The sequence below is a fragment of the Cupressus sempervirens genome, chromosome 3 (assembly GCF_028749045.1).
Source record: "Cupressus sempervirens isolate cs-2001-9-10 chromosome 3, ASM2874904v1, whole genome shotgun sequence".
Classification (NCBI taxonomy): domain Eukaryota; kingdom Viridiplantae; phylum Streptophyta; class Pinopsida; order Cupressales; family Cupressaceae; genus Cupressus; species Cupressus sempervirens.
The window spans coordinates 590,103,281-590,131,130 of record NC_143120.1 but is presented as its reverse complement, the minus strand read 5'-3'; positions in this window follow the sequence as shown (position 1 = coordinate 590,131,130).

Here is a 27,850-nt window from a genome sequence, read left to right as displayed (position 1 = left end):
AGCAGTAGTATTATATTTTTATGTTAGTGTAGATGTTAGTATAGAATAGTGACTTAGTTGCTAGATTGCTAATTAGTTCTAATTTAAATTTTTTTTAATTTATATATTTTAATTAAAATAATTTTAGTGTTTCTTATTAATTAGTTTTATACTATTGTGAGTTGGGGGAAACAAATCTTAATATTGGCATTTTAATGTTGAGCTTGTATTTTATAATAGTCTAGAATAAAAGCTTAGATTTACTTAACTATTTAATTGAAATAAGTCTAGTCTTCAACTTTAATTGTAATCGATAAATTAATTAATTAGATTTTGGATTAAAGTTTTAAAATGTAGTTAGCATGCATTGAATAGTTAAATTTAATTGGTCTTCTAGAGTTTCAAATTCTCTTAATGTTAAATGATTTAAATTGTAATGTCGATCAAGTTATTAAGTTAATAGAAGGGACTAGTTAACTAGTTCATTATGAGGTTAGTGAAATATTAATCTTAATTAAATTGATGCTAAGAAAGTTATGTAATTAAGAGATAGATGTCATTTAGTTAGTAGGTCATTTTGACGTATTGAATAAGTTGTTGTGTTAATCTATTGTCATCCTTAGGAGGTAATATTTTAGGGAATTATTAAAACAAATTGATGGATTAGGACCTTAGTTAAATGGGCTAATCGTTTAATTTAATTAATTGATTTACTAGAAACTTTTAGTTCATCCAACTATCTATTTTTTGATATGATCAAACTGACTTGTAACCTCATTATATCATTGAGAACTTGCACCTAAATTCAAAGTACCTTTGGCTATCTAAATTTTTTAAACTACTCAAACAATTAGTTCCATTATAGTTGAACATTTAAAATCTCTTGCAACCATTGTTATCTTATTTAATCATAGTTCTATAAAAAAATTGTGTGTGTGTGTGTTTTGCCCTTAGATTTTGGGCTTGAAAAATAAAGAGTTGAATGAGAGATCTATACTATGTGAGTGAGTTGTTTTGTTATCAAATCAATTCCTACTATTACTTTCTAGCAATTGTATCAGTCTAGATAAATCCTTTGGATTAAGGTTGACCTAATAGTCACATGTAAATCTTTTAACCAGGTGACATTCTAATGAAATGTTCTAAAGTCCTCTAAAAAGGATCACTTTTAATAGGGTGACTGAAATTCTCTAATTAAGGTCACATTTAAAGTGTGCATTGTAACCTTTAACAGGGTTGGCTCCTCACAAGGCTCACTTTAGAAGAGTGTAAATTGGTAACATGTTACTGGTGTTTTTTCCCAATTTGGGTTTCCATGTTAAATCCCTGTGTCAAATTGTGTGATTGAATTTGTGGTATTTCATGTTTACATTTCTGTAAAGTTCATTTGACCTAGGATAGTAATATACTAAGGTTTGAGATATTAGATGATCTAATCAATGCATGCACATGTATTTTCTAAGTACTAATTTTTTATTATCTATACTTGGACCTTGGATAATTGATTCAACCCCCCTCTTAGTTATTCTAAATTATTCCAACAATTGGTATCAGAGCACTTGGTGCTTGTGAAGGAAAGAGTTTGAAGGTACTTGAAGCTAAAGATCAAGATGTATAGAAAGGAGGTGCCCAAGTTAAATAAGATAAATTTTCCTGCATGGCAATGTTTAATGAACCTACATCTAGGAGGACTTGGAGATTATGCACAATCAACTATCACCACTAAACATGTTGAAGTAGTTGGAGCTCTAACTGTTGAATAACTAAAACAGAAGAAAGAACATAGTTAGGCAATGTTAGAGATTGTATCTGTCCTAAGCTATTCAGATTTTGAAGACATCAAAACATGTACTACTTCTAAAGGAGTGTGGGATTCCCTACATAAGATCTATGGAGGAGAAAGGAATGTGCTGAGAAACAGATTTTTCAACAATTTCAGGAATTCATTCAACAATTTCTGTAATGATAGAGGAATCAAAAGACAAAATTCTGCACCTAGGAACCCTCCACAAAATGGGATGGCTGAAAAGAGGAACACATCAGAGATGAATTATTCTAGAACACTGATGACAGAGAAGAATTTTTTTTTGAAATACTACAGAGAAGTTGTCAGTACAATTTTCTATACCTTAAACTTAGTACAAGTCAAGAAAGGTACAACTTTCACACTTTTCAAATTATGGTATGGATACTAACCCAAATGTCAAATATTTTAAAGTATTTGGAATCAAGTGTTACATTCTAAAGGACAACAAAAATGGTAAAATTAATGCAAAAAGTGAAGAAGGTATATCCCTAGGATATTCCACAAGAAGTAAAGCTTATAAGTGTTTAAATACTAATACTAACAAAGTTGTGGAAAGTGCAAATGTAAAAATTGATGAATATACAGAAATGCATGAAGATGAACAAAAGAAGGAACTTGAGAATTAAAAAACCTTTATGTACTACTATGAAGGCATTTTTTTTAATACTAATGATAGTATGAATCAAGCTACTAATCAACAAGAATTAGTGACTGTTGAGTCACATACAAGTTGCATTTAGGGGTTGAGTTACAATCAGAAGCTGAGGTACATTCTGATGTCAAGATTAGTTTACAACTCCCTAGGATTGGTTCAATATGGAACCTATTGTGCAAACCTTGGATGTTATTTGTTTGTTGAGTGTTTTTATGTGATTGTATATGATTTTCACCCGGCCAATCCCAGTTCTCCTAAGCTCAAGGTGGGGCCTCACATCATTGCCTTGGTTGGGAGGTGAGCTCTCTATGGTTATCTTTATGTAAATTTGTAGATGGCTTGGATGCTATCTTGATATGGAGCAATCTTGGAATAGATTCTTAGTGCAGGTCTTGAGTCATCCTATTTTTGGAGACTTCTCCTTGTGTTAATTCATACTACATCTTGCATCATTGTATTGGAAAAGGAATTGTATTTAAGTGTTGAGGAAAATGAAGACACTTTCATTGTAATGTATGGAAGTAAGCCATGATGTATTTACATATTCACTAGTAGAAAATGATAGTTCCTTATATGAGAAAATTTTCATTGAGTTATTATAATGTTTCAATAGTTCTTCCATTGTAATTTTGGTCTTTAAATAAAAATAAAAGACATGGTTGTTTAAGTGTTGATTTACATTATGGGAAAACAATTTATTCCCTTGTAACTTGTATAAATCATGGAAGAATAAAAGGATTTGATTCAAAATATGTTTTGTTAATTTTCAATATGATTTCAAGTGCAAATATAATCGGGAACATAGTCCTTGGATTAACCTACATTGGATATAATAAATTGTATAATATCCTATATTATTGATTTAATAGATTTAATGGATATACTATTAGATTTTTAAACCCATGTAAAATATTAGGAACATAGTTCCTAGGTAATAGTATTATCTTGACTAGTATTTCGAAACATTATTTCACTTTGTCACTATTAAAATTCCTATGGAAACACCTAGCTTTGTAGAAGAAAAGAAAATTTACAATTTTCATCTAATCAAGAGAGCCAAAATGCTCTCTAGAAAATGTATGAGAGATTTTAATTCTCTTTTATAATAGAGAATATTCCTTCTATATCCCTCTCATTAGAATATTTAATCCATCTTATTGTAGTGTTAGTGCAAACCTTTGACTAAGTAAGAAAGGGCAAACTTACAAAATTTAGACATCATCTTTAAATAAAACAATAAAACAAGAAAAATTTGAAAGTTAAGTGAGGGAGGGAAAAGGACATTTCGTGGCTCCCACATCCACCTCACCACATTACCCTTAAGTAGTTTTTGAAGTAGCCTCCCTATTGGGCCATCCATCCTCCTTGGCCTTGGTGCAGATGTCATGACATCACCCCATCCTGCAAAGAGAACACAAGTGAAAAAATATATATTAATTGTAGATTTATGTTGGGAATGCCACTCCCACTTTTCCTCTCTACCTATCATATCATATGTTTGGAGGAACATAAATACCCTACACCCACATACCCCCTTGTCAGATGTGTTGGTCACATGAGCCTTTGGATGTAGGGTGAAGGGGGTAAAGATTGAGTTTAAAATAGTCCAATAAAAATATTATAAATATATATATATATATCAAACTTGATGTCTTGCATCCAAAACGTACTCCTCCTTGCTAGGCATACCACCTCCCTTGTAAGCCAGGTCGATCTTGGTGAGCATATGAAAAGCATGGAAATATGGAGGGATCTCCTTTGGGAAACACACATTTGATGTGTAAAAGGGGCATCCACTTGTCAAGTGGCTTAAGGGGTAGGTAGGTAGTGAGTGGGTGGTTAAGACTTATAAGTAACTTTACTATTTGATTAGGGGGTTAATATTAGTATAAATATTGTTTAGAATTTACTATTATGTCAGTACCTCATAGTGGAAATCAAGGTTTATCTTTTTAAAGTTGTATTATGTTGATAGTAGGTTACTCAGTATAGGAAGAAAATATGTTTTATGCATAAGATTGATTAAGTTCAATATTGTTACTGAGTTGATAAATTGATAAGTTAAAGTTGAGATATAAGTTGGTGAATTTTTTTTAAGTGTCTGAGGATAACTAATTCAACCCTTCCTCAATTTTCTAACAATTAGTATTAGAGTATTGGTTCTTGGAGAAACAGGTTTAGAAAACTTAAGCTAAAGATCCTAAGATGTATAAGAGAGAGGTATCAAATTGATCAAGTAGAAGTTCTTGTTATGGAAAAGTAGAATGAGATTATATCTATTTTGAATTGGAGACTCTGTATTGTATTACATGGACAATCAATACACACCACCACCTCTTATTCCTATCATAGTTGCATAGATGAGAGAAAAACAAGAACACAACTCCCTGATGGTAGAGATTCCTTCTTCCATGAATGATGAAGAATTTCATCATATCAAAGATTGTGTTATTGCAAAGGAAATATGTGACAAAATCACACTTGTGCATGGAGGAGATCGAACTACATTAAGGGAAAAGGCTAAAAAATTAAGAGGAAAATTAGCAATGGATGATGTATGTGATTTGGTGGTCACATTAGCAATTTTGTGGGCTCTTTCTCAACTTATCAAATCTAATATTCTACAGATACATGAGATGTTTTCATTTTTGTCATATGATCTTATAGTACACTTGAGCATATACATAATGTCAATAGTATCCCATAAGTAGAAATAGGTACCTAATCTAGTCACCCAAAAATGATCATCTAGACTATCAACCCCCTTTCTAGCACTTTTGCATAAATTAGCTAATGCTTATCCTTGATCAAATCTCCAAAAATCTATTTATTTGGTTTTATTCTATAGTTTGACCACTTTATCCTAACTTCATATTTAATTAAAAGAATATGTCCCCCATAAAATTCCCCACTCATCTCTTATCCCAAGTTGCACACACAAAAGCATTTCTCTTATTTAAAAGTGAAAGAAAATGCATTTTTGTCCCACATGGGGGAAAAAGTCAACTTTTCATCACAATTGGTGAAAATGAGGATAACTTGGATTTTTGAGGACACTAACCACTTTGTGTTGCAGGTCTTACTTATTTATTATGCCCTAACCTTGTTTTTTTGTATGAAGTTTCTCACTACCTTCCTAAAAAAGAACACTTGTCAAAGATATAAATTGCAAAAAGGCTACTAACACTCGTTTGCAGGGCTTCCCTAAGAAAATAAACAAAAAGACCAAAAAAAAATTGTGCTTTAGTTCTTTTTATGTGTGGCATTAGAGTAGTAATTTTTCATTTCTATAAATATAATTACTTTGCTAAACTTTGTCGCTTGGTAGGAAAGTATGATCTTCACCTTTGGGTGAATCATAAATCTTGACCCATTTGATATGCCAATGTGGAGTAAGGGGTATGCGAACATTGCTTAGTGTTTTTGGTGAAAGCAATTAGAATAGGATAGTATGCTCTTCAGCCTTGAGGTGAATCAAAAATCTTGAACTCCAAAAGTGGATCCATTTTGTGTAGTTTAGAATCCTTTAGAGGGCCTACTCTTGAGAAAGCAAGCAAAATGACCCAAGTGGGGAAAAGTGAACCCATCTATTCCAACCTAATATAAACTCAAGGCTATCATGGACAAAAAACCTTAGTAGACAAAGTAATTGTCTTCATTTAGTGGAAGTACTTTTGGGATTGTGACCATGAGGAAATCACTAGGTGAGAATGCTTAAGGTACTCTTCTGGTCATGAGATCCATTACTTATCATATGATAAGGTGTCCTATATCAGGAGCAAGACAAGTGATATAAATGGAAGCCCTCTCTAAACATCATAGGATTAGAAGGTACCTATTTTTTAGCTCAACATCTTGGCGCAAGGATCGATCTTAGTGGATTACCCATATCACTCCAAGATTTTATACTTGGCATTTGTACCCCCTTGGTTATGCTAATGATATCTCACATGGGAAGCCACTTGGTGTGAGGTGAAGGGGCATTAAGTGTGGGCCAAGTTGTTTAGTAATGAACTGTGACCTTAGGTATTTTTTCTTGGAACGTGTCTTCACATGTGAAAAGACCCATGAAAATATTTTGAACATACACATGACGATAGTTCTAGGTATTCCTTTTGAGATATAACATATTATTGTATCATGAAAGGTTATTTTTCCACTTTATTTATTGTTTTAAGACTACTCCATGTATGACTACCTTGCTTGAAAGACTTTCTATGCTATCAACTATTGTCAAATGGGTCAAAACATCAAGCCTAAACATTTTGCTTGTGTTGTTTACTAGAAGAGTTTCATCATTTGGCTTTGATTTTCTATGTCTCTAGTGCTTGAACATGCTTAAAGTGGCTTTTGGTCTTTCCCACCTTCTTCATCTATGTCTTCTTTCTAGAACCCTCTTTTTCTAAAGGTTACCTTGATCTATTTTCTACACTCCTTGATTGGAAGATTTGCTCACTTGTTTTTTCTTATCTATCTACTTGTTTATTTGGGTTTCTTTCCTAGCTCTTGAGTTGACTCACTAGTATCATAATCTTCTTGGATGATCTAACTTACAAGTCAATTTAATTTATCTTTACTATTTTTGCAAGTGAATGCTCTACCTCTCTAGTTTGAACGTCAAGTTATCTTGTTCAGCTTATTAACTTTCTCTAGTCTCCTTCATGCTATATTTTCTATCTACAAATATGTGCTTCAATATTTGTGCTACCAAAATTCAACCAAGTTTATATGATCATGAGTTCTTCCATGCCACTAAATAGTTTCAATACCTATACACTCAATACAAAGAACTAGAAGAAACATACCATCTTGCTTACCTTCATCTCACTAGGTGCATAGAAATAAAGTCTAAATTTGAGAAAAGGTTAGAGGAAAGAAAGGAATCATCACATGATCTTCCCTTAAGCTCTCAATATGCACATGAGTCATCTTCTTCAAGATCATATTCTTCCTCTTCTACTAAGTCTACACACTTTGTCTTTGCAAGATATCAATGGGCTTCATTTCTTGTATCTAAAGACCTTCTTAGAGAGAAAAAGAGTGATACCTCCTTTGAGCCTATGCTAAACTTTCATTACAAACCTATCTTTGACCAATATGATGAATACATGGATGCATGCTATTCACTTGATAAACAATAAGAAGATCCTAGACATTCTTTTGAGAGGACTTTTACTCCTCTAGAATATTCTTATGATGATATTTTGCAAACTTTTCTTGGCACTAAGCTAATCATGTTTACTAAGTCTAGCTCATATGGAAACCCATTCTTAGATATATATTGTACTTATCATAGACATAATGAGCATAGTACTTCAGATTGCATTGAGCTAAAACATAAAATCCAAGATCTTATCGATGATGGAATTGTTGATACCTCTAATGAATAATGTGATGAAGATACTTCTTTATTGGAAATATCGATAGATAGATGTCTTTATGGTTGTCATTTATGGTAACATGTATTCAACATTTCATTTATGCATTTAGAGATAGAAAATTGTCTAAGTATTAGACAATTTGTAGTAGTATAGAGAACAAATCTTAAGAGTACGGATGACTCATTGAGAGTTAGCTTATGCACAATTAAGAGAAGTTTTATGAAACTATCATGATGATGTGGCTAAGTGCACATATGTTTATGGTCAATATGATGCAAGTTATGATTAAATTATGAGTGTGGGTATTTAATAGAGAAGATCAAAGCATTTCAGTAATTAGAGTTGTATGCCTTAGGATTTATTTTGGTTACAAAATAATTACTAAGTTATGATGAGCCTACTTTATGGACTTTATTTTGTTTTATGTCAAAAGTGTGAACACGTGAAGGTCAATTGAGCAGAGTTTTTGTGAATATGCAAGGTATAAGTAGAGATCTTATATTGAAAAGTTATTGAGAAGTTGTGAGATGTTGTAGACATGATGAGAACTATTATGTGAGCCTTATGTAATGCAATATTTGATGTATGATCAAAACAGTGCAAGTTTCAGTAGTAAAGCAAGTATTGCATGTATACCTATCTTGTGAAGAACTAAAATTGTATAATTGAAAGTTAGGGTAGTGGGCTCTTCTTGCATACATTGTATTTGTTCTACCAACTCATAATAGGGTTTAGCCTTCTAACAAGGCCTAGTCTCCTAATAGGGACTTGAGACACTATATGTAATTCATAGACTCCTAATAGGATCAATATACTTAACATGATCCTATTGTTTAGTGAATCATCTTGTGGATATCATCCCCACCATGGTTTTCCCTTGGTCAAGGTTTCCCTAGTTAACAAATAATGGTGTTATGATTTATCTATGTGTATGGTTATATTTACTATTCAACATTGTTGGTTTACTTTCATATGCAAGTGATAAAGTAAATAACAATATTTAGTTGTGGGTAAAAGTTTGTAGAATATTGATTCACACCCCCTTCCCCCCTAGTATTATCTATTTCTAACAATTGGTATCAAAGCACAGTTACTTTAAAGAAGTTTAATAGCTTAAGTAAGATCCTAGTGAATATGGAACAACTGAAAAAAATACCTAGAAGAAGCTCTTGAGCAGATTGATCTTCTTATAGAAGAAAGAGACACCTTGAAAGATAGATACAAATATTCAAAAGTGTACATTGGCAAATTGAAAGATGAGATTGATGATCTGAAATCTAGTAAGGAACTGATTGTGTAGAGCAGTGACAATGATGTAGTAGGAGATCTTCAAAAAAAAAAAAAAAAAATTGAAACATTAACTTAAAATAGTTGATAGTTGAGCTTAAGTTGAGTCTTAAGAAAAAAAGTGTCATTAGTGAACCAAGACTAAAAACTAAGAATGCAGATCTTAGATCCCAGTTAAGTCAAGTTACATCTGAATTAGATACTATCAAGATTGAACATGCTGAGTTAGAAAAATACAAAATTATTGTAAAAGGAGAATTAAGAAACAATTAGAGAAGCTTTATTCTAGTAGTGAGAAGATATATTAGAAAATATTTCATTAGAGACCTTCTTATGACAAGATAGGACTAGGATATCTCATTGGAGAGAAATCAACAAAGAAAGTTGAAATCAGAAGAGAAGATCTAGTTATTGAATCCCCTAAAGAATCCAATCTGAGTAAGATAGAATCAAGCACATCTACTAAAGTATCAAAGGAAGTTGAGTTAATTGATTTGTCAACTAAACCTAATGAACCTAATAAAATAGAGCAAGTTGATAAACCTAAGCAAGTTGATCCACCCAAGGAAGTAAGACATGGATTTAGAGGTAGATGTTTCATTTTTAATGAAGTTGGACACATGAAAAGAGATTGCACAGGTAAGTCTTGTAAACGCATTACTAATTTCTATTGTTATAATTGTCATGGTTATGAACATAAGGTAGTAGATTGTAAGAAACCTAAATTTGATGGTAATAATGAGAATAGTAGGATGTTTAGGAATATTAATCCTACAGGTAATGGAAGAGGTAGATGTCAAAGTATATCTAATGATGGATTAAAACCTAATGGTGAAAAGAAGTAGTTTGTTTGTTACAAATGTAACAATCCTTGACATATTGTAAGGAATTACAAAGCACCTAAAACTCAGAATGGAATCAATTAAAGGAGGAATGCACTTGTATGTCAGTTATGCAATAACTTTGGACACATAACAAAATTCTATGGAACGGACAAAAGGAACCTTAAGAAGAATCCTAATCACGGAAGGAACAACAATAGAGATAACAGAAGGAATGAAAATGGAAGTGATAACAATCAAAAAGAAGCAATTAAGGAACATGTTGATGAGTTCAGGGAAGCATTTGTGAAAGTTTGTAACCCAGAGAGTTCACATACAATATTGAAAGAATAGTACTTTGATGCACCTAATGGAAAGTTGAAGTCATAGATTGTTTGTGGCTCATCCTACCTTAATTAAGTAGCTCTAGCAGTTGAGAGTACCACTTGGTCAAAATTGACCTTAGAAAGAGAGTTGGAAGTTGCACAATCAATAGGTGGTGGAAGACATAGAGAGGAAGCTATGGTCGAGTGTGCAAGACTTGATATGATCTAAGTAAGCAGGAATTTAATAATCAAGCTTACTAGTAAATAGAGATAGTATTTTGAATTTGTGGTAGATACACATTTAATGTGTAGTGTGATTTGAAATGATTTAAGGATCATAAGAAATATTGAGTGTACCATTTGTTCATGTGAAGTATCTTGAGCAAATTGAAGTGTGAAGTAAAGTTTGAGAAGCAGAAAGTTGTAGAAGCCCTAAATTGCAAATTTGAGGTATTTTATGAAGTATTGAATCTACTTTATTTCATTATTTTCAGATTACAAAAAAATGACTAGTTAGAGAGTTCATGATGCTAGTGATAGACCAAGGTATGAGTTCAAGAAACACTCATTTGTTTCTTTATTGGATGATTTGTTAGGCGCATTTTTGCAAGTTCGAGAAAATGTGTTGCACACAATAGATATCAAAAGTTATATACAATGTAAGATTGAGAGCATTGGTGATGATGATATTCATAGAGATTTAGGTGATATGTGTAATAATGATTTAGCTCTAAAATTTGAGTATGCACACCTAAAGGAATTGCACTAGAGATGAAGGCCAGTGGTCAAACTAAAGTGTTGGTAAAACCTCTCATTATTGTGACAAGACCTTCAGAAGGAGTAACTATGGCACAACCTTGTGTGCAAGCTCCTATTGCACCTTATGCAGAAGTTGCACAAGTACAATCAATAAGAGCTAGACATGAATAAACAAGGAGACAAGCAGAGGTGGAAGCACCTACTGCATAGAGGAAGTCTAGTAGACTGGTGAAGGTTAAGCAAGAACCTACACCATAGTAAATATAAGGGTCAAGCAGAGTGCCAATAGACTAGGAAAGAGGAGAAAGACCATGCAAATAAGTAGTTCTGAGATTTTAGAGGATGATGTTGAAGATAAACCTGTTGAATAAGATGTGTAGGAAGCAAGGACAACAGTAGGAAAGAAAGCATGGAAACCTAAGGTAGAAAATCTAAATATGTAGATTATTAATGATGATCATTTTGTTCAGTTAAATAAATTTTATAGCATGTATAGTAATATGGATAGAAGAAAATTAGAGAATGCTATTATAAGATGTATTATTTTGAAGAACAAAAATTCTGAGAGTATACAAAATAAGATTCCTAAAGACCTATACAATAGGTTGGTAAATAGGAAGAAAAGGGTATTAGAAGAAGATTTGAACATGAGGATCACATCAATAAATAAGTTATGTAATGTTGGATCAAAAGAGGAATTAGACAGAGTTTTGAAGGTTATTGAGCCCTTGCTGAGGAATAGAAGAAGAGCAATTCTTTTGATGGGAGGAAATTATGAGGAAGTTGGGAAAGAGACAAAGGAGGCTATAGTAAAATATATGTCCTTGGTACCTAAGGTGAGTGCATAGTCTAAAGTTGATAGTTCATTATATGTATAGACAAAAGAAGATGAAGAGTAGACACATTAGGCACTTTTACCACCTCACATTGTTATAGGTATTGAATCCATGCAAGTGGATAGTATGCACATAACAATAGATGTCAAAGAAAATCCCTTTGCAACTTTTGGCCAATCTATTGTTGGAAATATCACTACATACAATAGCTCAGATGATGAGGAAGAATATAAGAAGAAAAATGAAGAGCAAGAGAAGAGGAAACAATAAATGAAGGAAAGGAAATGAAGAGAAGATGAACTAAAGAAAAGGAAAGAAGATGAAGAGGAAAAGAAGAGAAAAGAAGAAGAAGAAAAGAAGAGGACAGAAACATAAGAGGAGGAAAAGAGAGCAAAAGAGAAGGAAGAAGAAGAGAAGAGGAAAAGCAAAAAAGAAGAAGAAAAGAAGATTAAGGCTACTATGAACTTAGTAGTATCAGTAGCAATACCTATTCCATCTGATGATGAAGATTAGAAAGAGCTAATGGGCACCTTAAGCAAATTGTTTGAGAAAAATAAATCTATGAAGTCTTTGGAGAAGACTCTTGTTGAAGTCTTAGAGTGGATGCAGAAGACAGTTTCCACATCTATAGAAAATCTAGACTTGTAGGTTAAGGAAAAAGAATTGGTGAAGATCTTTGATAAGGAGTTCACAACTTTAGTTGAACTAGCAACAGCACAAGTGCAAACATAGCATGATGCATCACTGTTTGACACAGTATGCACAAATGTTAGGAATGATATGAAAGCCTTATATGTATGTATAAAGGAGCTAAGGAAGAGATTAGATGATGGTAAGAAGTTGTATGGATAGTGCACAATTTCTTACAATTACTTATCATATTTTGATGTAGAGATAAAAGGCCATATGAGTGAGCTTCAGATACTCACTACTAAATTGTAACAACCAGACGTCAAAATTGAAGATTATGAAACTTAAATTGAGAAGATTCACAATGCTGTGAAAGTCATTGAGTTTGACAAGGAGATGGTATTACAAAGATTCTCTATTCTTAGAGAATATTTTACACCCAAAGATGTCATTTTGTAGATGCAAAACTTTGGAGGAATGTCTTGCAACGAAGACATCTTATGAAAAAATTGCCTATACTAACTTGAGCATAGTTGAAGTAGCATCTTATGCACTTTGTACACTAATTAGTATATTAAACATAGTCCAAGGAAATTGGAAGGACATAAATAGGCTAAATATTGATTTTGCAGATTGTATATCTAGAATGATGAGCTGATCATCAACATGCAACAAGTTTTGTGATACAATTTTTGACACCATTGTCATTGATGTCAAAGGGGGAGTGTTATATAGAGAAAATTGTATAGATGTAAATGTATATGTAAGGGGGTGCTTATGTATGTATCAATGTAAAGGAGTGATAAGGAATGTAATGTTCCTTCAAAAAATGATTAAAATTATTGTGTTTTGAAGGCATTTTTCGTAGTTACTTTTATTTTGTTTTTTATATGTATGACATCATTTTGGGACTTAGCCAATTTTTCCAAATGTTTCCATCAGTTTCAAAGGGGAAGATTGTTGGCAATATGGTCAAGTAGATATCTTGATGGTTGTCATTTATGGCAACATGTATTCAACATTTCATTTATACATTTAGAGATAGAAAGTTGTCTAAGTGTTAGACAATTTGCAGCAGTACAGAGAAAAAATCTTAAGAGTATGAATGACTCATTGAGAGTTAGCTTATGCACAATTAAGATAAGTTTCATGAAACTATCATGATAATGTGGTTAAGTCCACAGATGTGTATGTACAATATAACACAAGTTATGATTAAAATACTAGTGTGAGTATTTAATAGAGCAGAACAGAGCATTATAGTAATCGGAGTTATACAACCATAGGAATTATTTTGGTTATGAAATATTACTATGTTATGATGAGCCAACTTTATGGAAATTATTTTATTTTATGTCAAACATATGAACACATGAAGGCTGACTGAGTAGATTTTTTGTGAATGTACAAGGTATAAGTAGAGATCTTATATTGTGTAGTTATCGAGAAGTTGTGAGATGTTGCAAATGTGATGGCAAACTATTATGCGAACCTTATGTAATACAATATCAAATGTATGATCAAAACAAAGTGAGTTAAAATAGTAAAGAAAGTATTGTATGTATACCTATCTCGTGAAGAACTAAATTTGTATAATTGCATGTTAGGGTAGTGGACTCTTCTTGCATACATTGTATTTATTCTACCAGCTCCTAACAAAGTTGAGGCTTCTAACAAGGCCTAGTCTCCTAACAAGGACTCAAGACACCATATGTACTTCATATTCTCCTAACAGGGTCAATATCCTTAACATGATCTTATTTTTTAGTGAATCATCTTGTGGGTATCATCCCCATCAAGGTTTTCCCTTGGCTAGGGTTTCCCTAGTTAAAAAATAATGGTGTTATGAGTTATCTATGTGTATGGTTATATTTACTATTCAACATTGTTGGTTTATTTTCATATGCAAGTTATAAAGTAAGTAACAATATTCAGTTGTGGGAAAAAGTTTGTAGAATACTGATTCACACCCCCCTCCCCCTCTCAGTATTATCTATTTCTAATAGTCTCTTGAGAAAGATCATGTTGATGAACCTATGTATAGTGATGGTCTCTGTGACACCCCTACTTCTTCCAACACTCATGAACCTCTTAAAACTTAAAAGCTTTCCAACAAGGCTCCACAAAAAAAAAGAGCCTAATGCTTTCCAAATTGACTGTGTATCCTCAAGGGCTACCTATAAAATAAAATCAAGCTAATCTTCAATTGGATGCAAACCTTTTTCATATCACTAAGGCTAAATAACCTCAACATTCATGTGATGCTACACTTATTATGCTTGCTCTAGATAGTCCTTCATTATCTCTTCAAGATCCTACCATGTGTACCTCGCATTCTCCCTTGTCCTTAGGAGTGGATCCATGTTGAGAGGACTCTAGAAAAGATAAATCTATTAATAAAGATCAAGATCAACCACCCTTTCATCTCCTTCAAGAGGTCATTCTTCCATATCTTATGTCTTATCCACCTCCTAAGTATGATGAGGATACCACTTCCACTACCTCCCTTGAGCTTACTAAAATTTATGAGAAAGCTACTATGCTTATACTATCTAAAGAAACTTGTCAAGATCAAAGTCTCCCTTTTAGTTCTACTTCTCCACATCCACTTAAAAACTATGCTCAAGCTTCAAATGTTCCTACTAAAAATGTTGCTTCCTATCAAAGATACTCATGAGCCTATTGATGGCCATGGTCACATTGCTCATTCCAAAGATGTTGATATCCCTAATTACTATCCATTTACAACTCCCAAATCTATCATTTGTCCTTATCCATTTAAGCTAAAGCCTTCCAACCTTTCATCCATATTGGGACCATATGTTTCTCCATCTCCTACATTCACTCCTAGCTCTCTTATTATACCTCAAGATCAACAAAGATACACATCCTTGAACCCTTCGCATTCACCTTTTCATCTAAATCATTCGTGTTAGCCTTATTCATCCACAAATCCCAAGTCTTTTGGAAGAAATTTAGATGATCAACTTTGTTTATTAAAGAATCCATTTACAAATTAAGCACTATGTTTCATCTAATCGACATGTGAATGCTAAGAAAGAATTCAAGAGGCGACAAGGGTCTACTATCCAAAGAGATAAATCAAAGGAAATATGGGTTCCTAAATCCATTATTGAAGAAATAAGCTCTAAAACTTCTAAAGGAAAAGAAAAATATAAAGCTATATGGGTTCCCAAGTCTCTCTTTAAAGACTTAAATATTGGAAACAAATCAAATTTGACATTTAAGCTTCCAAAGGATTACACTAAATCTTCTTGTAAACATATTCCTCAAAAGCTTTCAAAGTCTTCAGCTCCATCTTCCTCCAAAATTATCTTACCATCTCATACATCTAACCCTCAAGCTATTTCATTCATGATTCCTCTATCATTCGATCACCCTTCAAGGTGTGTGTCAATGTTTCTCTTGCTTACTTTCTCACCTACCCTTATGCCATATTTTCGAGCCTACACTTACCTACTATCCATACTCCTAGCCTTCCAGGACATGAACTCTTATCCTCCATATAATTATCCTACTACCCATTAATTCCATAAATTTATAATATAATGATATGATTAATAGATCATTTTGATCTATTCTTGGTTTAAAAAGTCTCAATTTATATGATCTTAGCCTCTTAATAGGGATCAATGCCAATCCTGAAGTAATTATTAGATAACTAGCTAATCTCCTTTGATTAGTTAGAATTAAACTATTCCTCTTGGAAAGTTGACAATCATTAGGAGAAGGTTTTATTTTTAACTTTGGAAGGGACATGTCCTTTGTAAGGACATGCCCCTTGGTTCTATACTTATGTAGGGTGTGGTTGAAGGTCAAACACACAAACAATTAGAAGTCTGCTCCTTGATCAACTCTGCCCTCAAGACAATTTGCAGATACATAAATTATCTCTAGAATTATAAGTATTGACTCACACAAGTCTGAATAATGAAGACTATACTTTTAAGTATAAGAACAAAGCATAAACTCTGATATATATATATATATATATATATATATATATATATATATATATATATATATATATATATATATATATATATATATATATATATATATATTACAAAATTTGTAGAAGCTTTACATGGTATTAGAGCTCTAGAAATCGAACCTGAGCTCTGTAAATTAAATAATCAGACTTGATATATATCTAGCATCATTCTCCTATATTCAATGCCATACACAATTAGACTTTAGGACATGTTTGATGGGAAAGAACACTTTAATGCTTAGAAATTTAGAATCATGATGATTCTTGAAGAAAATTATGCAAAACAATTTTTTGATTGAGCATCCAGATAACCTACTATTGAACCTCATAAAACTATCTGGAGTAAAGGGAGTGAAAAATGATATAGTACCCATCCTAACGAAACATAAACCAACATTTGATATGATGGATGCATTACTAAATGCATATGAGGTTAACAATGCAACTAGAGTTCTTTCTCTAAAAAGGCAACTAAATCACATACAAGTAAAGAAGGGAGAATCGATGAATTCTTACTTCCTAAGGGTTGCTAGTCTAAGAGATGAACTTGCAAGTATAGGAACCATCATAATGACACAAAACTAACATTGATGGCTATAGATGGATTACCAGATTCATGGAAAACATTCACACAAGGAGTAAGTACTAGAGCTATTCTTCCTAACGTCGATAGACTTAAGGGATATTGTCTTTAGGAAAAATCTAAGAAAGGAGGGAAATTGAAAAAAAAAGATGCATAACTTCATAAGGTAAGAAGAAGCACTTCAAGAAGAAAAGGGGTAATCAAAAGAATGACAAACCTAAGAAAGATCTATCCAAAATAAAATGCTTTAGATGTGAAAAGTTTGGACACTACAGATCTAATTACCCTAAGAATTATAAACAACAAGTGAACTATACAAACATTACTAAGGAAGAAGATAACTATGATCCTGAGAATCATGTATTATATTTTGCACTATCAAATGAAGTCTCAAGTAAAGTATGGGTGATTGATAGTGGATCTTCTCGACATATTACAAGATACAAAGAAGTAGTAGACTCTATATTAGAAAAGGTCAATTGTGAAGTCACCATCGGTGATAATTTAGCATATTCCATCAAAGAAATTGGAAATTGCACCTTGAAACTAAAGTTGGGTACTTCTCTTCTTCTCAAAGGAATACTCTACGTACTAGGAATAAAAATGAATCTAGTTTGGGTTACAAAACTTGAAGATGATGGACATAATGTTGCATTCATGGATGATAAAGTCATAACCTAGGCTAAGAACTCCTCAATTAAGAAAGCAAAAATGATTGGTCAAAGAAAATGGTATTTGTATGAATTAGATTCATAACCTAGTCGACCTATTCAAGCCTTAATTCATGAAGCTACTTATATAAATGAAATATGGCACAGAAGGTTAGGACATCTAAATTTCAAAACCTTATCAACTATGGAGAAGATGGTCACTGGTTTACCTAAGCTAAATAAAGATCACTCAAGCATATGCAAAGGATGCACTCTGGGTAAGAACACCAAAAGTTCATTTCATGATAGCACTAGATAAACTAACAATGTTTTGGAATTAATCTGCTCATATTTATGTGGACCTATGTCTATTCCTTCTCTTGGAGGATTATGGTACTATATACTATTCATAGATGACTTCTCTAGGAAAACTTCGATTTACTTCTTAAAATGAAAAGAATCAAAAGAAATCCTAAAGAGATTTAAAGAATTTAAAACCTTAACTAAAAACTTATCAGGACATAAAATTAAAACTCTTAGGAATGATAATGTGGGGGGGAATACACCTCAAATTTGTTTAAAATGTTTTGTAAAGAAACATGAATTAAGAGGGAGTATATTGCTCCCCACAACAAAATAGGGTAGCAGAAAGGAAGAACAAAACAATTATAGAAGCTAACTATGATATTTGATCAGAATCTTCAAGGTTATTCTTTTTGGAACTATGGCTGGGTCTCTCGCTCCTATTCAAAATGATGGATCTCCTGTTCATGGAATCCACGCCTCCTCTCCTACTATAGAATTTAGTGCCCCCGCTCTAGGCATTCCTGCATCCTCATCCTTCATTGCATTGTTTTCTCCTACCGATCGTGCGGGTGGTTGTGATGTTGGGTGGTCTACGGAAGGGGTTGCCCTGCATTCAGCCTTTGCTGCAAGTGGGGTTAGGGCTTCCTCTACCCCTTGTTCAACTCCTGGGTCACCTCCTTGTTCGGGGGGCAGGTCTTTTGCAAATGTGGCTGCCTTCGAAGCTAACTTACATGGCACTTCCCCTCTTGTGGGTTCATCTAAACCACCTCTTGTGATGCCTGTAAGTGCTTTAAAACCCATTAAGGTTTCTCTTAACCCAGATTTTGTTGAAGATATTTTTCATATGGCTAAAGAGCTTTCCTCTTTGGCTGCCATATTTTATTTTCAAGGTTACTGGCCCTCTCTTGTTGATCTACGTGTCTGGATCTCCAAGAACTGGATGCCACTTATAGATAATAATGTCCACATCTTCTCGTGTGCAAAAGGTTTTTTTATAGCTAAGTTTCAAAGTTTCAGTGACATGAAGATTATTTTGTGTCACAATATTTTTTCTTGGCTGGGCAGATTTCCACTTAAGGCCAAACCGTGGCATATGGATTTTGATCCACTCATAGAATCCTTTAATAAGTTCCCTATCTAGGTCCAGCTTCCTAATCTTCCGTTACATCTTTGGCAAGATTCAATTTTTGAAACTATTGGAAATGTCGATTTCCTATATGTGGATGTTGACACTTTGGATATTCTCCATTCGACTTGTGCACGCTTTCTTGTTGACTTGGATGTTTCGAAGGGCCTTCCTGAGGCGATTTGCTTGGATTCCCCGAGGGGTTCTTGGACATAATTGTTGAATTTCGAGGGTATCCCTTTTTCGTTGCAAGAATTGTCTCTTGACAGGTCGCATTGCTGCTCATTGTGATGTTGGGAGATCCAAATCTAGGCGACCACCTTCTTGGTGGTCAGGGGCCTCCTCTGAGCACTACACGATTAAATAACCCCGAGTTGCTCCTTTGGATTTTGTGACTGAGGCTAGCATCCATTATGAGCCGGTGGTTGAGGAGGATGCTTTGGTGGAACATTCCTTGGATGTTCTTGCGGATGTTGTGGCTGAGGATAGCGTCCATTCCAAGCCGGTGGTTGAGGTGGATGTTTTGGTCTCTCCCCCTATTTCAGATGTTCCTCCTAGGGGCCAAAAGTTGTCTAATTCTCATAGGGAGTTTGCTGCAGCTTTTGCGTCCCCTGGGTTCCATGGGTCTTTGTCTTCTAAGGATTGGGTTGTTGAGGCAATGAAGTTAGAGGATGGTTGGATTGTAGTTAAAAGGAAGAAGACTAAGTCTTTTGCTCCCCCTTTAGATATGACCCTTCGGTTATAAAAGGGAAACTTCAAATCAAAAGGAAAATCCTATGTTCCCTTTTGCTGACTGGTTTTATTGTGATGGTAAATTGGATGCATTTTTGGTTTGCTAGATATTGGTTTGGGTGGTTTTTCAGGCTGCTTTGCTCCAATCTGTGGACTGTCCAGGTTCCAGTGTTTTTATGGTTATTTTTTCTGGTCACATTTGTTGGTCACAGGTCCCTGTAAAACCTGGTTTAGTTGTTTAGCTGGTTTCAGGTCCTTTTAAAACTTGGTTGTGCTTAATGGTTTATCTTTCTCTTTGATGTAAAGGGTTTTAGGGCCCCTTCAAAACCTGCTTTTACCTTAATCTAAAACTATGATATTTGATCAAAATCTAGAATATTATCTTTGGACAGAAGCCTCTTGTATTGATGTCTTTATTCAAAACAGAAGTCCCCACTCCTACCTTAGAGATAAAACTCCTTAAGTCTTTACTAAGGTTACACCCAATATAAGGCATCTTAGAATTTTATGTTACCTAGTATATATACATGTCCTAAAAGAAAAAGGAACTAAGTTAGAACCCTCTAGGAGGAAAGGTATTTTTGTAGGGTATAATGAAACATCTAAAGAATATAGGATTTTCATACATGGTCAGAAAAATATTGAACTTAGTAGGGATGTAATTTTTGAAGAAGATTTAGCATTCAAAAGAGCCTTAAGATCTGAAGAACCCTCTCCATTACCTAATTTTGAAAGAAATACTAAATTTGAGTCTTAGAGGGAGAACATTGAAGAAATTGAAGATGAAATTCAAAATCTTAATCTTGAAGAAACTCAAAATTCTAAGAAAAGACCACTTTGTGCCATTAAGACAGTAGAGAAAGTACAAGACTTCATTGCACCATCTGAAAAAATTAAAGAAAGAAAAAGACCCAAAAGATTTTCTAGTTATACAACAAAGATGAATGATTTATCTAAATCAGAACCAATGAGTGTTTCAGATGCTATTAAACATGCAGCTTGGAAGGGTGCTATGACAAAAGAATACCAATCCATTATGAAGAATGATGTTTGGGAAAGTGTTCCTAGACCTAAAGGAAAATCTTTTGTCTCTTCCAAGTGGATATTAAAAATAAAGCATGTTGTTGATGGTAGTATTGAAAAATATAAAGCTAGATTTGGAGCAAGGGGATTCTCTCAGAAATCAAACCAACGAAATTTGGAGCTCACAAATCCAAGCCAACAAACTTCACAAGTATTAATATAGCATAAAATTGTTATTCTTATTTACAAAGAGTTTTGTATTTTACTATCTCAACATTTTTATTTATGTTAAAAGAGGCAAAACAAATTTCCCAATAACAGTAATCAACTTTATCTTGAGTTGTACTTAAGATATTTTGGATTTCCCTTCATGAGATTTAATTAGATCTTTTATAGGAGATATTATCTATAAAAAAGCTTATATGGTTCCAAAAATACAACTCATCAAAAGGTAAATGATTATCTACAACTTCATCAATTCAATTAACCCAACTTTGATCATGTATTGTTTGATTACCTCTAATACAATCTATATTTCACACAACTTAGAGAATACAAATTGGGAAGATCAAGTATGATTTCAACCCTAGCTTACATTAAAACACCATTAAACTTGAATATATTTAGGAGCAAGAATAAGAAAGGATACTGACTATAGTCTTTTTGCCCTAAATTTTGGATTTTTCCTTGTGTTTGTGTTTATCATGAGAACCATTATCTCTATGAGTAGAGGTTTGAGTAGTATACCTTAAGAATACTAAATACGCATATATGACTACAAGTAGATGTACAAGTGATCCTTGCATCTACATTAAAGTCACGTCCAACCTAATGGCTAGTTGAATCACCTTTGTTTCTTTTTAACGTTTAGGTGCCCTTTATTCCTTTTCATCTCAAGTTAATAAGTTTTACCATAAGCCTCACATATATTGTTAGGCTTAGCCAAAAAATATCTAGCATAACGAACATGCCTAGGTGAATATGTCATGACTCAACACTCTTTGCCCATTTGGATTTTTTTTTTTGGAAAAGTCTTGTATAATTTTTTACATTTTGTTTGTGCTTTTGTTTGAAATATTGTCAAGAAATTGACCTTTTCTCCTAATAAATGGGATAAAATTCCCTCTTACTCATTGCTTTATAATCATCATAAATGTAAACTAGTGGTAAATTTTTCATGACAAAAAAGTGAGCATAACAACCAAATTAAAACATGATAATCTTTCAATTTTACAAAAGAACCTTGATATTTTTCATTAATTATTTCCTAAATTAGGAGAGTAATGCTACACAGTGCTCAACAATGTATATGAGAATCCTTCAATTTTGTAAGAATTTTTTTGAAAATTTTCATTTAATGATTCATAAACTAGGATACCTGTGCTACACACTTGTCAACTACAAATGTAATTGGCCTTATAATATGAAGAAGAAATAAGAAGAAAAAAATAAGAAGAAATGAAAGTTGAGACGACATAAGATATTTAGGCATCATGAATTTAGGACCAACATGCCCTAGAAAAATCTTTGTATACAAATTTCATCTAAGTGTGTTATGTTTTGACTATGTATAAACTAATTTCACCAACAATACCATATTACTTTGTTTTGAGATTTTTTAAATATTAATCATAGTATCCAAAAAGCTTTATAGGACATAGAACAACATTACACTATTAGTTCCTTGTGGATCACCGCAGACTTTAAGATCTACTACAGTATCATATTGTCTACATTAACATATGGGAAATGTACACTCATTGGAGAGCTCAAGATATTTACTATAATAAAAAAATCTTTATAAGACAGTTATGATCATCTTTAGTCCCAAGGACCAATAATATTCTTGCTGCATTCTGAATCATGATCGTGTAGTATGTGAGATTACATTTAAACTTGATAAAATTCCTTCGCCCGGCCTGAAAAATCTCACCATTCCTCATTTTCCAAAGAAACCACAGTACTTTGTAAGTAAAAGTAGACCGAAATTTGTTAAGAAAAGGACCTCAATGCTGCACCAAAATGCCATTCAAAAAACAAATGCTTAAAAGTCTCAACGACCTGACAAGCTTCACACAATCGGGTAAGAAGACCATAAGGATGGATACAATCAATAAGTTGCTTAATTAGCAATAGCCAACAAAAGAAGGTTTTTTTGAGCTCAACGCGACTCTGCCACGTGATTAAGACTATCAAGGAATTTATTGTCTATGTGTTATTGTAGATATTCTTAACCCCACATTGGATGCTAGCCCTCTTCCAACTGGGACATCACAACATTGAGTCTCATCCAACCATCTAATGCTCTAGATCACATCTTCATTAGACCGCCCCAATCTAGGGAAATTATTACCCACTGCACAAATGATCATGGTATAGGTTTTTTTTGTGAGAACTAAGAGTCATACTTTAGTCACAATTGATCCGATGACCCAACCTTTCCATCAATAATTATATCATCTAAGGTCTAGATTCTAATAACAAACCAAATCTTCGCAAAGCGTAGAACTTGGGTTTATAATCAAAAGCCAAGCCCTACCAAATAGATGTTAGGATAAACCACGGACAGAAATAAAAAACTACATGCAAATATAACCAATAACAAAAATAATAGAACACACAGAAATGAACACAAGGCACCAAGATTTAACGTGGTTCACCCAATCCCTGGGCTATGTCCACCAAACAGCAAGTCCGATCTTATTACAATCCAGTGATTACAACCTGATTACAATCCGTAATCCCTTACAGCTCAATACCACTGCAAGAACCAATTTTGTATCACCACACATAAAAAATACCCAACCCTAAGCCCTTTTTATACAAGTATTAAACCGCTTTAGGGTTATAACATGTCGGCCATATGTCAGCCATAATATGTCGGCTACCATGTTGGCTGCTTTCAAAAAAAAAAAATTTCGGGGCGATGCCTCGAACCCCACTATTTATGAAGTATGTACAGTATTTTCCTGATCAGTCACCACAATCTAACAATCTCCCACTTGGGGACTGATCAGGCTCCACACTAAACAACAATCTCCCACTTGGAGACTGATCCTGTAGCAATACAACTACCGCATGGGGCTCCCACTAGATCAAACCACCCTGGACTCTGCTGTTCTTTTATTCACATTTAGTCTAAAAAACCAACTGAAGCTGAAGAGGAGTTTAGCTTCTCCTTTGTGACAACCTTTGTCAACATATCTGCTGGATTTTCATTGGTATGTATCTTCGCCAGCTTTAACTGTCCATCGTCCAAAACTGACCGAATGAAATGGTACCGCAACTGTATGTGTTTGGTCTTAGAATGCAGAGCTGAATTCTTAGCAAGATGAATGGCACTCTGACTATCTGTGAACAAATAATTATCCTTCTGAGGATGTCCCAATTCTTCCAAGAAGAACTGAAGCCATATCATCTCTTTGGCTGCCTCTGTAGCAGCAGCATACTCTGCCTCTGTAGTGGAGAGAGCATTAATTTTCTGTAGCCTAGAAACCCAGCTCACGGCTGCCCCACCAACAGTAAAGACATAACCTGTAGTACTCCGCCTGGTATCAATATCCCGAGCCAAATCTGAGTCAACATAGCCCTGTAAATCAGTAGTAGAGCCCCCAAAGTGTAAACACTTATTGGATGTTCCTCTCAAATATCTGAGAATCCACTTGACAGCATTCCAATGCTCAAAACCTGGATGACTCATATACCTGCTAACGACTCCCACTGCATGTGCAATATCTGGCCTAGTGCATACCATAGCATACATCAAACTTCCTACAGTTGAAGCATAGGGTACCTTGGACATCTTATCCTCCTCTTCCTGTGTCTTGGGACACATCTCCTTAGTCAATTTCAAATGACCAGGTAAAGGTGTGCTGACAGCTTTAGCATTCTCCATAGAGAAACGTTGCAACACCTTCTCAACATAATCAGCTTGAGATAGCGTCAATGTTCTGTTCTTCCTATCTCTGCAAATCTTCATACCAAGGATTTGTTTCGCTGCCCCCAAATCCTTCATCGCAAATGCATGTGCTAACTGGCATTTTAGCCCCTTAATATGATGCATGTTAGACCCAGCTATAAGCATATCATCAACATATAGACATAAAATAATGTAGCTATCATCATCCAACCTCTTAAAATAAACACAGTAATCTGAATGACACCTGTTATATCCATGCTCATGCATAAAACTGTCAAATTTCAGATACCATTGCCGAGGTGCTTGCTTCAGGCCATATAAACTTTTCTTCAATTTGCACACTAAGTTCTCCTTACCTTTGACCTCAAAACCCTGTGGCTGAGCCATATATATTTCTTCATCCAAATCACCATAAAGAAAGGCTGTTTTAACATCCATCTGCTCTAAATGCAAATCTTCAGTAGCCACAAGACTTAAAACAGTACGAATAGAAGTCATTTTAACAACAGGAGAAAATATCTCATCAAAATCAATTCCCTTTTTCTGTGCAAATCCTTTTACAACTAACCTGGCCTTAAATCTTTTCTTACCTCCTTCCTCTTCTTTCAACCTGTAAACCCATTTATTCTGTAAAGCCTGTTTACCTGCAGGCAACTTGCACAAATCCCATGTCTTATTTTTCAGCAAAGAGTCCATTTCATCTTTCATTGCAGACTCCCACTGAATCTTAGTATCCACCTGCACAGCTTCATCATAACTTTCAGGTTCACCAGCATCAGTAAGTAAAATAGAATACAAAGAGGGAGAAAACCTTTGTGGAGGTCTAATTGGCCTTGTTGACCGTCTAACATTCACTGGTGTGTGTGGTATTTGTTGTTGCAGTTGTTGCACATCATGAGGAATGACTGGAATATCAGCTTTTGGAGTATCATCCAGTACTACATAATCATCTTCTTTCTTCTCATGTTGCTGCAACAGATCTTTGTACAACACTTTTTCATTGAATATAACATCCCGGCTTCTTATAATTTTATGATTTTCAAAATCCCAAAGCCTATAGCCAAATTCATTAATGCCATATCCAACAAAGACACATTTCTTTGATTTCGCTTCTAGCTTGGTTCTATTTTCAGAGTCTATATGAGCAAAAGCTTCACAACCGAAGGTCTTGAGAAAAGAATAACTCACCTTCTTACCAGTCCATGCTTCTTCTGGAATACCACAGCCCAAAGGAGTAGAGGGACCTCTGTTAATCAAATATACTGCAGTATTGACAGCCTCCGCCCACATGTGTAAGGGCAACCCAGCATGCAACCTCATGCTCCTTGCACGCTCCATTATAGTCCTGTTCATGCGTTCAGCCACTCCATTTTCCTGTGGAGTCCTTGGAACAGTTTTTTGTCCACGAATACCATTAGTGGAGCAATAATCTTCAAATTCATGACTGCAATACTCACCACCATTATCAGATCTGAGACATTTTAATTTCTTACTAGTCTCATTTTCAACCAAGCATTTCCATTTCTTAAAAGTTTGAAATACATCAGATTTCTGTCTAAGGAAATAAACCCATACTTTTCTAGTTGCGTCATCAATAAATGTAACATAATAATGAGAGCCACCAAGGGAAGATACCTGAGCCGATCCCCATACATCTGTATGCACAAGCTCTAATTTCTCCTTTTTGTTTTCCTTCTCTGTCTTTACAAAACTCACTCTCTTTTGTTTTCCATACACACAACTTTCACAGAAATCCATATTCACACATTTTAGACCTGGTAAAACTTTCCTTGAATGAAGTACTTTGATACCTTTCTCACTCATGTTCCCAAGTCTATTGTGCCACAGCGCTGTATTAGAATCTATAGCAGCTATTTGTTCTCCCTGCTCAACTGCAGTAATTGTTCTTGAATATTCATTTTTCTCTGAAACAATCAAAGTAGAAGGAACAATATGACCTGTACAAAGATATAAGGTGCCTACTTTCACACCTTTTGCTACTACAAGGGAACCTTTTGAAACCTTCCAATTTTTATCATTAAAAGTAATTACACAACCCTCATCACCGAGTTGCCTTGCTGAAATTAAATTCCTACTCAGCTTTGGAACATGTCTTACCTCATGTAGCAGCCAATGATTCCCATTCTGCAACTTAATCTTAATTTTTCCCTTTCCAACAATCTGACAGGGTTCATTATCCCCCAAATAAACAAGCCCAAAATCCCCTTGGACATAATCAATGAAATAACCTCTATGAGGTGTAGCATGAAAAGAAGCACCAGAATCTAAAACCCATGAATCATCAACACTCTCTAAAGACAGAAGCAAAGCATCCTCTTCGGATTTATTACTTACCACATTTGCCTCTTTGTCTCCATCTGATTTATCTCCTTCATTTTTCTTTCGAGTCCAGCAATCTTTCTTTTTGTGCCCTGGTTTCCCACAGTACCAGCAATCATTTGGTCCTCTCGATTGAGACCTCCTCCCCTTTGACTTTCCTCTTGATTTCCCACGATTTCCAGAGTTACTTCCTCTTTCAGTCGTTCTGCCCCTGCTTTGTGCATTTAAAGCACTTCCTGATGTAGATCCACCTGAGGATTTTCTACGAGTTTCCTCACTTAAAATAACACCGATCACATCATCATATTTTAGGGTACTTGATCCAGGAACAGAATTACTCACCGCCATTACCAAGCCATTCTAGCTTTCAGGCAAAGAACACAAAATCAAGAGAGCCCTAATTTCTTCATCAAAATTGATACCCACAGAAGATAATTGACTAGTAATAGTATTAAACTCATTTAAATGATCTGCAACAGATCCACCTTCTGCCATTTTCATATTAAATAAACGCTTCATGAGAAATACCTTATTTGAAGCGGAGGGCTTTTCATACAGTGTCACTAGGGTTTTCATCAAATCTTCTGTTGTCTTTGCTTTTGTAATATTAAATGCCACCGATGGTGCCAAGCATAACCGAATGCTTTCGAGTGCCTTTCTGTCCAAAAGATCCCA